This window comes from Schistocerca piceifrons, chromosome 3 (genome assembly GCF_021461385.2).
Source record: "Schistocerca piceifrons isolate TAMUIC-IGC-003096 chromosome 3, iqSchPice1.1, whole genome shotgun sequence".
In the NCBI taxonomy this organism is placed as follows: Eukaryota; Metazoa; Arthropoda; class Insecta; order Orthoptera; family Acrididae; genus Schistocerca; species Schistocerca piceifrons.
Window position 1 is genome coordinate 811,051,072 of NC_060140.1, and position 12,685 is coordinate 811,063,756.

Here is a 12,685-nt window from a genome sequence, read left to right on the forward strand (position 1 = left end):
GTTCTTGAAGATTTCCTGATTCATCCAGGTATTATTCTGATGTGTATAGACAACCGGAAGAGCTGAGATGGATACATTCTTAAATGCTATTGGCTTGGCAGACTTCCCAATCACAACTAGTTTTAGTTTGTGGTTGCCAGTTGCATTTGAAGCTGCCATAACTGTGAGCCGCTCTTTGTTTATTTTTGTGCCCAAGAGCACTTTTTTCTTCACAAGAAGCAAGTGTTCTCGCTGGTAACATTTTAAAATTTAGCCCAGTTCCGTCACAGTTATATATTTCTTCATTATACAAATTTTCGTCAGTTATGATTTTTTTAAACTGGACGATAAATTTTGAAACGGCCTGAGCGTCACCAGAGAGTTTTTCTCCACATACGTCTAGTTGACGCGCTCCATACCTCTTCTTCCAATTATCGAGCCACCCCACTCTAGCGTCGAAATTGTCATCTTCTTCCTGCAGCTGGATTCTGAAAAACAAAGCTTTTTCTTGCAAGATTGGGCCAGAAATCGGAGCACCCTTCTGTCACTGTTGGGTAAACAACATGAACAGTGCCTCACTTGTTTTTTCGAAGCCCGACCTCTTTATTCTTTTTCGACTGAGAGATTCGTGAGAGAATTTCTGTGAAGAAAATTGTTCCAATTTAAGTCGGTTTCTTCGCCAGTCACCAACAGTAACTTCACCTACACCATATTCGAGAGCAAGTTTTTCTATTGTTTATCCTTTGTCAAGTCGTCTTAGTGCTTCTAATTTTAGATGCAATGGCACAAATTTACTCTTTTTTGTTACAGCACTCATCATTGTAAGGTGTATAACGGAACACACAGTCAACAAAAAAACGACACACTATACTGTACAGTACAGGTACTGGGAACTACAGCAGCGTATGAACTCCCCAGTTTTGATCGGTAGCAGCCGGCAGCAGTTGGGGTATTTCGTGCCATACTGACAACAGATGTTCGTGCAACAGGGCAGCGAGCTAATCGTCGGTGTTGATTGCATTGTTGTCTGCTTTGTCACTGAGCTGTACTCTCCCTATCTATCTTTTGCAATGATGTTTTCATTATTTATCATTTAAGGAGGCTCGGATTACTATAAACTTGAACTGTCGAGTCCCGAACTGTCGGGACTCGCACTATCGGGATTCGCACTATCGGGATTCGCACTATCGGGATTCGCACTATCGGGATTCGCTCTATCGAGATTCGCACTATCGGGATTCGCACCATAGGGACTCGCACTATCGGGACTCGCACTATCGGGACTCGCACTATCGAGACTCGAACTATCGAGACTCGAACTACCGAGACTCGTACTACCGAGACTCGTACTACCGAGACTCGCACTACCGAGACTCGCACTACCGAGACTCGCACTATCGAGACTCGCACTACCGAGACTCGTACTACCGAGACTCGTACTACCGAGACTCGTACTACCGAGACTCGCACTATCGAGACTCGTACTACCGAGACTCGTACTACCGAGACTCGTACTACCGAGACTCGTACTACCGAGACTCGCACTACCGAGACTCGCACTACCGAGACTCGCACTACCGAGACTCGCACTACCGAGACTCGCACTACCGAGACTCGCACTACCGAGACTCGTACTACCGAGACTCGCACTACCGAGACTCGCACTACCGAGACTCGTACTACCGAGACTCGTACTACCGAGACTCGTACTACCGAGACTCGCACTATCGAGACTCGTACTACCGAGACTCGTACTACCGAGACTCGTACTACCGAGACTCGTACTACCGAGACTCGCACTACCGAGACTCGCACTACCGAGACTCGCACTACCGAGACTCGCACTACCGAGACTCGCACTACCGAGACTCGCACTACCGAGACTCGCACTACCGAGACTCGCACTACCGAGACTCGCACTACCGAGACTCGAACTATCGAGACTCGAACTATCGAGACTCGAACTATGGAGACTCGAACTATGGAGACTCGAACTATGGAGACTCGAACTATGGAGACTCGAACTATGGAGACTCGAACTATGGAGACTCGAACTATGGAGACTCGAACTATGGAGACTCGAACTATGGAGACTCGAACTATCGAGACTCGAACTATCGAGACTCGAACTATCGAGACTCGAACTATCGAGACTCGAACTATCGAGACTCGAACTATCGAGACTCGAACTATCGAGACTCGAACTACCGAGACTCGCACTACCGAGACTCGCACTACCGAGACTCGGACTACCGAGACTCGCACTACCGAGACTCGCACTACCGAGACTCGCACTACCGAGACTCGCACTACCGAGACTCGCACTACCGAGACTCGCACTACCGAGACTCGCACTACCGAGACTCGCACTACCGAGACTCGCACTACCGAGACTCGAACTACCGAGACTCGAACTACCGAGACTCGAACTACCGAGACTCGAACTACCGAGACTCGAACTACCGAGACTCGAACTACGGAGACTCGAACTATGGAGACTCGAACTATGGAGACTCGAACTATGGAGACTCGAACTATGGAGACTCGAACTATGGAGACTCGAACTATGGAGACTCGAACTATGGAGACTCGAACTATGGAGACTCGAACTATGGAGACTCGAACTATGGAGACTCGAACTATGGAGACTCGAACTATGGAGACTCGAACTATCGAGACTCGAACTATCGAGACTCGAACTATCGAGACACGAACTATCGAGACTCGAACTATCGAGACTCGAACTATCGAGACTCGAACTATCGAGACTCGAACTATCGAGACTCGAACTATCGAGACTCGAACTATCGAGACTCGAACTATCGAGACTCGAACTATCGAGACTCGAACTATCGAGACTCGAACTATCGAGACTCGAACTGTCGAGACTCGAACTGTCGAGACTCGAACTGTCGAGACTCGAACTGTCGAGACACGAACTGTCGAGACACGAACTGTCGAGACTCGAACTGTCGAGACTCGAACTGTCGAGACTCGAACTGTCGAGACTCGAACTGTCGAGACTCGAACTGTCGAGACTCGAACTGTCGAGACTCGAACTGTCGAGACTCGAACTGTCGAGACTCGAACTGTCGAGACTCGAACTGTCGAGACTCGAACTGTCGAGACTCGAACTGTCGAGACTCGAAATGTCGAGACTCGAAATGTCGAGACTCGAAATGTCGAGACTCGAAATGTCGAGACTCGAAATGTCGAGACTCGAAATGTCGAGACTCGAAATGTCGAGACTCGAACTGTCGAGACTCGAACTGTCGAGACCCGAACTGTCGAGACCCGAACTGTCGAGACCCGAACTGTCGAGACTCGAACTGTCGAGACCCGAACTGTCGAGACCCGAACTGTCGAGACCCGAACTGTCGAGACCCGAACTGTCGAGACCCGAACTGTCGAGACCCGAACTGTCGAGACCCGAACTGTCGAGACCCGAACTGTCGAGACCCGAACTGTCGAGACCCGAACTGTCGAGACTCGAACTGTCGAGACCCGAACTGTCGAGACCCGAACTGTCGAGCCCCGAACCGTCGAGCCCCGAACCGTCGAGCCCCGAACCGTCGAGCCCCGAACCGTCGAGCCCCGAACCGTCGAGCCCCGAACCGTCGAGCCCCGAACCGTCGAGCCCCGAACCGTCGAGCCCCGAACCGTCGAGCCCCGAACCGTCGAGCCCCGAACCGTCGAGCCCCGAACCGTCGAGCCCCGAACCGTCGAGCCCCGAACCGTCGAGCCCCGAACCGTCGAGCCCCGAACCGTCGAGCCCCGAACCGTCGAGCCCCGAACCGTCGAGCCCCGAACCGTCGAGCCCCGAACCGTCGAGCCCCGAAATGTCGAGCCCCGAAATGTCGAGACCCGAATTGTCGAGACCCGAATTGTCGAGACGGGAAGTGTCGAGACGGGAAGTGTCGAGACGGGAAGTGTCGAGACTCGAACTATCGACACTCTACTGTTAAAGAGCTCAGATGGAAAACCAGTCCTAAGCTAAGAGAAGAAAGCAGAAAGGTGGAAGGTGTATATAGAGGATCTATGGAAGAGTGATGTACTTGAGAACAATATTATGGAAATGGAAGAAGCCGTAGATGAAGATGAGGTGGGAGATACGATGCCGCGTGAAGAATTTGACAGAGCACTTACAGACCTAAGTCGAAACAAGGCCCTGGGAGTAGGCAACATTCCGTTAGAACCACTGAAGGCCTTGGGAGAGCCAACCATGACAAAACTCTTCCATCTACTGTGTAACATGTATGAGACAAGTGAGATACCCTCAGACTTTAAGAATCATCATCATCATCATCATCTTGGACAGTTTCCAGCCACTGGCTGGGTCTGTCGGGAACACAAGCCTCTCCATCGTGTTCTGTCTTTCCACCATTCCCCCTCTTCCACCTTCGTCCAGTTCTCTCCTCTTCTCATCACACATTCCTTCACTCCCTTCACCCATCTATCTCTTGGTCTTCCTCTGGGCCTCTGCCCCTCCAGTTGCAGATCAAACATCCTCTTTGGAATTCCTCCCTCATCCATTCCCTTCATGTGTCCATACCACTGCAGTCTTGATTTTTCTTCAAGAATGATGATTCCAATTCTAAAGAAAGCAGGTGCTGGCAGGTGTGGAAATTACAGAACTGTCAGTTTAATAAGTCACGGTTGAAAAATACTAACACGAATTCTTTACAGACGAATAGAAAAACTGGTCGAAGCCGACGTCGGGAAAGATCGGTTTGGATTCTGTAGAAATGCACGAACACACGAGACAGTATTGACTCTGCGACTCATCTTAGAAAACAGGTTAAGGAAAAGCAAGTCTCCATTTATAGAATTTGCAGACTTAAGAGGAAGTTTTTGACACTTTTGATTGGAATGCTCTCTTTCAAATTCTGAAGGAGACTGTGGTAGTAAAATACAGGGAGCGAAAGGATATTTGAGATCTGTACAGGAACCAGATGGCAGTTATAAGATTCGATTGGCACGAAAGGGTAGCAGTAATTGAGAAGGGAGTGAGACAAGGTTGTAGCCTGTCCCCAATGTTATTCAATCTGTATGTTGAGCAAGAAGTAAAGGAAACAAAAGAAAAATTTGGAGTGGGAATTAAAGCCCACGGAGAATAAATAAAAACTTTGAGTAAATTTCCTTTACTTTATGTCTGTGGTCACAAAAATTTTTGTAAACAGATTACCGGTTTCGGTCTATAATTACTATCTTCAGCTCTGCAGCAAAATATGGGAAAATAAATACATCAGCAGAATGTCTGCAGATCTGAAGATGCTCATTATAGACCGAAACCGGTCTTGACATAAGATTTTGTGGCCATAGACATAAAGTAAAGGAAATGTATGCTATGTAAGGGTCACTGATCTATTCGCGACAGTGTCGTAGCTTGTGGAAAAACTTTGAGGTTTGCTGATGACATTCTGTCAGAGACAGCAAAGGGCTTGGAAGAGCAGTTGAACGGAATGGACAGTGTCTTGAAAAGAGGATATATGATGAACGTCAGAACACCGACAAAAGTAAAATGAGGGTAATGGAATGTAGTCCAATTTAATCGGGTGATAATGAGGGAATTAAATTAGAAAATGAGACACTTAAAGTAGTAGATGAGTTTTGCTATTTGCACAGCAAAATAACTGATGCTAGTCGAAGTACAGAAGATATCAAATGTAGACTGCCAATAGCAAGAAAAGCGTTTATGAAGAAGAGAAATTTGTTAATATCGAGTATAAATTTAAGTGTCAGGAAGTCATTTCTGAAAGTATTTCTTTGGAGTGTAGCCAGATATGGAAGTGAAACATGGATGGTAAACAGTTTAGACAAGAAGAGAATATAAGCTTTTGAAATGTGGTGGTACAAAAGAATGCTAAGAAGGGTAGATCACGTAAATAACTTTGGGCATGGTGAGAATCCGAGCTTATTTTGGACGACATGTTTCCCACACACGGCAGGAGAGCCATGAATTTAAATCTCTGTACGTCTCTCTCTTCGTTCCTCATATCCACATTCGGTTTTATCCGTAGCGCCTTCCGTATCCGTTGCGTACAATACGCACTTGCTTGAAAAACTCAAGGGAGTTGATATGAGATTGTGTGGCAGTCGGAATAAAAGGATAAACTTTAAAGTATAAGAGATAAAAAATTTTATTGAAAACATATTATACCTATTTACAATACTTGTTTATAAACATTTTTAATTTTGTTAGCCGGGGAAATACATGTACAAATTTTTCGAATTTCCCACCTGTGAGATAAACAGGAGTCTTTGAGGTTGATGCTGCAATATTTTAAAGTTTGTCCATGCGCTTTGTTAATTATAAAACTGTAGGTTAGTATGATTGGAAATTGCAGTCCTTTAAATCAGTAGTATTCTGGGGACAAATACTGAGTGTCCTTCGCACTTTCCGGTCATAAGTCCGACTTCGATTATGTTATTCGACAGCTGTTTGACGATCATCCTTGTTCCATTGCATAATTTTGGTGAGTTGAGGTTTCTGCGTAGTATGATCGGAGATCCAGTTTTAAGTCGAAGGCAGGCTATTTGCAAAGAGTTTAGAAATTCTCTGGGTAAGCTCACACTTTATTCAACGGGAATTTCCTTGAAACTTCCTTGCAGATTAAAACTGTGTGCCGGACCGAGACTCGAACTTGGGACCTTTGCCTTTCGCGGGCAAGTACTCTACCAACTGAGCTACCCAAGCACGACTCACGCCCCATCCCCACAGCTTCACTTCTGCCTTTGCCAAGGCAAAGGTCCCGCGTTCGAGTCTCGGTCCGGCACACAGTTTTAATCTGCCAGGAAGTTTCATATCAGCGCATACTCCGCTGCAGAGTGAAAATCTCATTCCGGGGAATTTTCTTGTGAATATTAAAGTTGGTATCGTCGACAATATTATTTTTAGTTGCCAAAATTGCCGTTTCAAATAGCCAGTCCGGATTCATGTAGTTGTGAACAATGTTCGAATAAATTTGGTCGATGAGTTCGTTTTCAGCAGTGGCTATGTTGCAGAAATCACTGTTGAGTTTAATGAGGCCTGTCGTCTGGTCAGTGGGATATGTGTCTTTGCCTATTTGTAAAAGTTGCTGAGCAAAATGTACTGTTGTTTTGCGCTGTTGTTTCGTCTTTCTATAGTTCAACTCCCATGTTTTTGTTAGCCGTAGTATTTGTATGTTAGGCCAGAGATGTGATGTTTCTAAGCATGCATTGATCTCATCTGCTGGTGTTGGCTAGGCGATAACTGGAAGTGTTTGTCGAAAATATCGTGAGAGTGTGAGTAGAACTCCGCCCATCACTGCAGAGTTTCCTCGCAAGTCTTGTAACGTTCCGTCCATCACTGCGAGTTATTTCTTAAGTCCCATTGTGCATTTGTCCCATAAGATAATTTTAGCTTGCTTTAGAAATTCACCCCGTCGATATGCTCTTGAGATTTTACGTACCGAGAACTGTTCTTCGAATTCTAAAACATACCAAAAAGGCTTCGAATAGTCCACGATGTTCCACAGCATTCCAAAACATTCGAGAATGTTCTGGAATATTCCACAACTATCTGGAATGTTCCTGAATGTTACCGAAGATCCTGGAATCTTCCCGAATGTTGTAGATTATTACCAAACATTCCAGAACGTCCTGGATCGTTGTGGAATATTCCGGAACATTCTGGAATGTTGTGAAATGCTTTAGAATGCCCTCGAATATTCTCGAATGTTCTGGAATGTTCTAGAAATTTCTAGAGGGCGAAACTTCTCAGCCCTTAGATCTTCAAAAGTACGCGCTTGAGGTAAAAACTGGATAGTGGACTCCCGCACCATGTAACACCTTTGATCGTACCGGGACTCGTTTCTGTGTTTTGATGGCATGCACAAAATTATAAAATTTGCTAAACCCGTCTAGAAAAAATTGCAGAAGGGTGTTCTACATCTACATCTACATCTGCATGGACACTTTACAAATCGCGCTTAAGTGCCTGGCAGAGGGTTCATCGAACCAACTTCACAATATTTCTCTCTTATTCCACTCTCGAATAGCGCGCGGAAAAAGCGACCACCAATGTGTTAATTAACCTGGCTAGGTCGCTTGTGAAGAATGACAATGACTTTATTGATCACAAAGTAAGCATAACGCGTATCAGAGTTATTTCCATATTCAGAAATCCAAGTACAAAAGTAGCACAAGAACAAGAGTGTTACCAGTTGTATACGTAACATGCGTAGTCTGTCACCTCATGTTACGTACACATTTGGTAATGCTATTGTCCTTCTGCCACCTTCACACTTGGATTTCTGTAGATGGAAATAACTCCATAACGTGTGATGCATACTTTCTTCTTTCTTTCTTTTGCTACTGCCTTTATCCCGCATTCTGCGCAGGGTTAAGAACGGAGTTGCATGGTTAATTTTAAGGGGTGGCCGGATGCCCTTCCTGCCGCCACCTCATACGCCCCGGGACGGAATTAGTGTACCCCAGCTGTCAGCGTCTAGTGTAAATCGTGAAATAGTGTGAAAGTTTCAAATGTCTGCGAGTCGTGTAACTGAGGCGGGGCGTGGATACCAGCCCGGTATTCATCTAGGAGGATGTGGAAAACCGCCTAAAAACCACATCCAGGCTGACCGGCACACCGGCCGTCGTCGTTAATCCGTCGGGCGGATTCGCACCGGAGCCGGTGCGCCTACCCGAGTCCAGGAAGCAGCGCGTTAGCGCTCTCGGCTACCCTGGCCGGCGTGTCATGCATACTTTGTGGTTAATAAACTCATTCTTCACCTCTTGTGTGACTTTTCATGTGACATAGAGAGCTTAACTACAGGACTACGCATATTTACAGATAGGTAGTTTTATAGGGGGAATGGGGGGGGGGGGATGCAACTTTGGCGTTTCTGCCAGTGTCTCGGTATAACCTCGCTACTGCTCTGTCGCTGAATGTTGCGCTACCGAGAGTAAGATATAGCGGAGTAAATTGTATCGCTCTGTGGGAGGAAGAAGAGTGCTCTGCGGCTGGGCGGGATAATGAACGTCTGGAGTGACGCCATAAATAGAACATAAACTGCCTTACTCTGGAGATTCCAATTGCCGAGAATCGCTCCAGGGAGAGCATGCGAGCCGCAGGATTTACTCTCGCGCCGCCAGGATATATTCCTGCAGTTATGGAAATAATTACACGCGTATATAATAGTCGTGTGACGATTATACCAGTCGCCGGAGCGTGGCCCGGGTCATTAAACGCGAGCTTTCCATTAGGATGCCAAGTGAATCGGTAATGAGCCGCATTACTCATCCGGGACACAGCTGTTTTACGAGGACCAGTGAAGCAGTTTGTCACACGGCGACGCAGATAGCAGGAAGAGTTTGGGCCGGCGTTTACCACGCACGGCCCACACTGGACGCAACAGCTCGCCTCCTGCAAGGAGGGCCGAAAGCCGCTGTGATCTCTTCGGCTAAGCTCGCGCTAACGAGCCGTCACACTGCTGTGTATTTAACAGCATTCCGCAAATGACTTACAGCGTTTTAATACCTCTTTAGCACCTGTTCCCGTTACTGGGTTAACGGGGTGGATTCCACGTTAATGAGTTCATTGACGAAGCCGCGCCAGCATACGATCACTGACATCATCAACACTTTAACCAGGAATACAGAATATCCCGCATGACGTAGACACACCCATTAAATACACTATTCGAGGAATTAACAATCGCATATTCAGCAAGTGATAACTTTTGATGAGGCAAGTTTTTGATAGTGTAATTCATTAAAAGGCACTCCGTCTTCAGGCCACGAGTTGCCTACCGGGACCATCCGGCCGCCGTGTCATCCTCGGTGGAGGATGCGGATAGGAGAGACGTGGGGTCAGCACACCCCTCTCCCGGTCGTAAGATGGTATTCTTGACCGAAGCTGCTACTATTCGGTCGAGTAGCTCCTCAATTGGCATTACGAGGCTGAGTGCACTCCCAAAAATGGCAACAGCGCATGGCGGCCTGGATGGTCACCCAGCCAAGTGCCGACCACGCCCGACAGCGCTTAACTTCGGTGATCTCACGGGAACCGGTGTATTCACTGCGGCAAGGTCGTTGCCATAGTGTAATTCATGCTTTTTTTTATTTTAGAAATATCTACATCTACATCTATACTCCGCAAGCCACAGTAAGGTGTGTGGCGGAGCGTATCCTGTACCACTAACTGTCATTTCCCCTCCTGCCGACTGTCTGTACGCCTCCGTATGAGCCCTGATTTCTCGTATCTTAACTTCGTGGTCCTTACGCGCGATGTATGTTGGCGGCAGTAGAATTGTTCAGCAGTCAGCAAATGCCGATTCTTTATACTTTCTCAACAGTGTTTCTTGAAAAGAACGCCGCCTTCCCTCCAGGGATTCCCTTTTGGGTTCACGAAGCATCTCCGCAACACTTAACGTGTTGTTCGAAACTACCAGTAACAAATCTAGCAGCCCGCTCTGAACTGCTTCGATGTCTTCCTTCAATCCGACCTGGTACGGACCCCAAACACTCGAGCAGTACTCAAGAATAGGTCGCACCATCGTTCTGTGTACTGTCTTTTTTACAAAAAAAAAAAAAAAGTTCAAATGGCTCTAAGCACCATGGGACTTAACTTCTGAGGTCATCAGTCCCCTAGAACTTAGAACTACTTAAACCTATCTAACCTAAGGACATAACACACATCCATGCTCGAGGCAGGATTCGAACCTGTTTCCAGACTGTAGCGCCTAGAAACGCTCGGCCACCCCGGCCGGCTCTCTTTTACAGGTGAACCGCTGTTTCCTAAAATTCTGCCAACTCGAAGTCGACCATTTGCTTTCCCTACCACAGTTTTCACATGCTCGTTCCACCTCGTTACGACGGTTCAAATTGCTTTCGCCACATTCGAGTCTGACGGGCTGGTAATTCAGTTAAGCCAGTCAACACGTTTGCTTTTATTACTGGTTATTTTATTCCTTAGAAATACACTAACTGATCGATTGTATCTTGACACCTATTAGTGGACATTAAATTGGGTTGTGTCCATCATTCGCTTTTGTGATGTGTTGAAATATGCTGGGAACACTATCCTCATGGTGTCAGAATGTCCGTGGAGGAACGGGAGCCCATTCTTCCTCAAGGGCTGAAACGGAAAAAAGAGAAGTTAGTGATGTTGGACACTTGGGGTCTGGTGTGAAGCCGACGGTTTAACTCAAAAAATTGTTCAAATTGCTCTGAGCACTATGGGACTTTACTGAGGAGGTCATCAGTCCCCTAGACCTTAGAACTACTTAAACCTAACTAACCTAAGGTTCAAATGGTTCAAATGGCTCTGAGCACTATGGGACTTAACATCCGTGGTCATCAGTCCCCTAGAACTTAGAACTCCTTAAACCTAACTAACCTAAGGACATCACACATCCATGCCCGAGGCAGGATTCGAACCTGCGACCGTAGCGGTCACGCGGTTCCAGACTGAAGCGCCTATAACCGCTCGGCCCCTCCGGCCGGCGGTTTAACTCATTCCAAAGACGTTTCATTGAGTCCAGGTCGAACTTCTTGATAGCCAGTCCATTTCAGGAATGTTATATCCGCAGACTATTACATCGCAGATGCTGCATTGTAGTACTGTGCATTTTCGTGCTTCTGCAGTCTTCGTCTGTGAACTTTCCCTCTACTTCACATGGTACACGATGATGTGAAATGTGCTGGAATCCTTCCACATTTAGGATTTTCTCAAGGGCAATAAGGGTATCACATATTAAACACGTAAAACACCCCCGTAACACCACCTCCTCCGTTCTTCTATGTTGGCACAAGATATGATGGCAGGTAACATTTACAGTCATCCACTGTTCAGTGGCGTCTCTCTTTACATCATCTTTGCAGTAACTACAGAAATGTTTGGCTTATGGGGAGCTGCTCGGCATTGTAGCCTGTTCCATTAAACTCTCTACCTACAGTCATTGTGCTATTTGGACTGCTAGTGGCACTATGGAACTCACCAGTAATTCCTTCCGCAGATTTCATGCTATTTTGTACAGCCACCCTCCTCAGTGCTCGACGGGGTCCGTGTCCGTCAGTACACAAGCTTTGCCACGTCTTTGTTTACCTGTGGCTATTCCTTCCCTTTTTCCATTGCCTGGTCACGTCACCAACAATTGATCTATGCAGCTTTAGAGGACTTGAAATGTCCCTGATGGATTTATTACTCGGACGACCTACAATGACACCAACGAGCTCTCCAGAGCGACTCATTCTGCTGTTACTGTTTGTCTACTAAGAATACAATTTTCACTTCTCCGCCGGCCGGGGTGGCCGAGCGGGTCTAGGCGCTACATCTGGAACCGCGCGACCGCTACGGTCGCAGGTTCGAAGCCTGCCTCGGACATGGATGTGTGTGATGTACTTAGGTTAGTTAGGTTTAAGTAGTTCTAAGTTCTAGGGGACTAATGACCTCTGAAGCTAAGTCCCATAGTGCTCAGAGCCATTCGAACCATTTTTCCCCCTTCTCCTTTCGTACCTCACTAGGGGTCAGATAGATACTGCCTACACGAAAATTAAAGAGACCTTTGGAGAAAAGAGAACCACTTGTATGAATATCAAGAGCTCACTTGGAAACCCAGTTCTAAGCAAAGAAGGGAAAGCAGAAAGGTGGAAGGAGTATATAGAGGGTCTATACAAGGACGATGTCCTTGAGGAGAGTATTTTGGAAATGGAAGAGGATGTAGATGAAGATGAAATGGGA

General features: G+C 46.7%; 1 protein-coding gene and 1 pseudogene across 1 annotated transcript in view; one reads left to right on the forward strand and one right to left on the reverse strand.

The window, feature by feature from the left end:
• Positions 1-12,685, forward strand: part of LOC124787980 (netrin-3-like) — a 433,009-nt gene that overhangs the window by 340,966 nt on the left and 79,358 nt on the right. The window lies entirely within an intron of this gene.
• Positions 9,923-10,040, reverse strand: LOC124790236 (annotated as a pseudogene).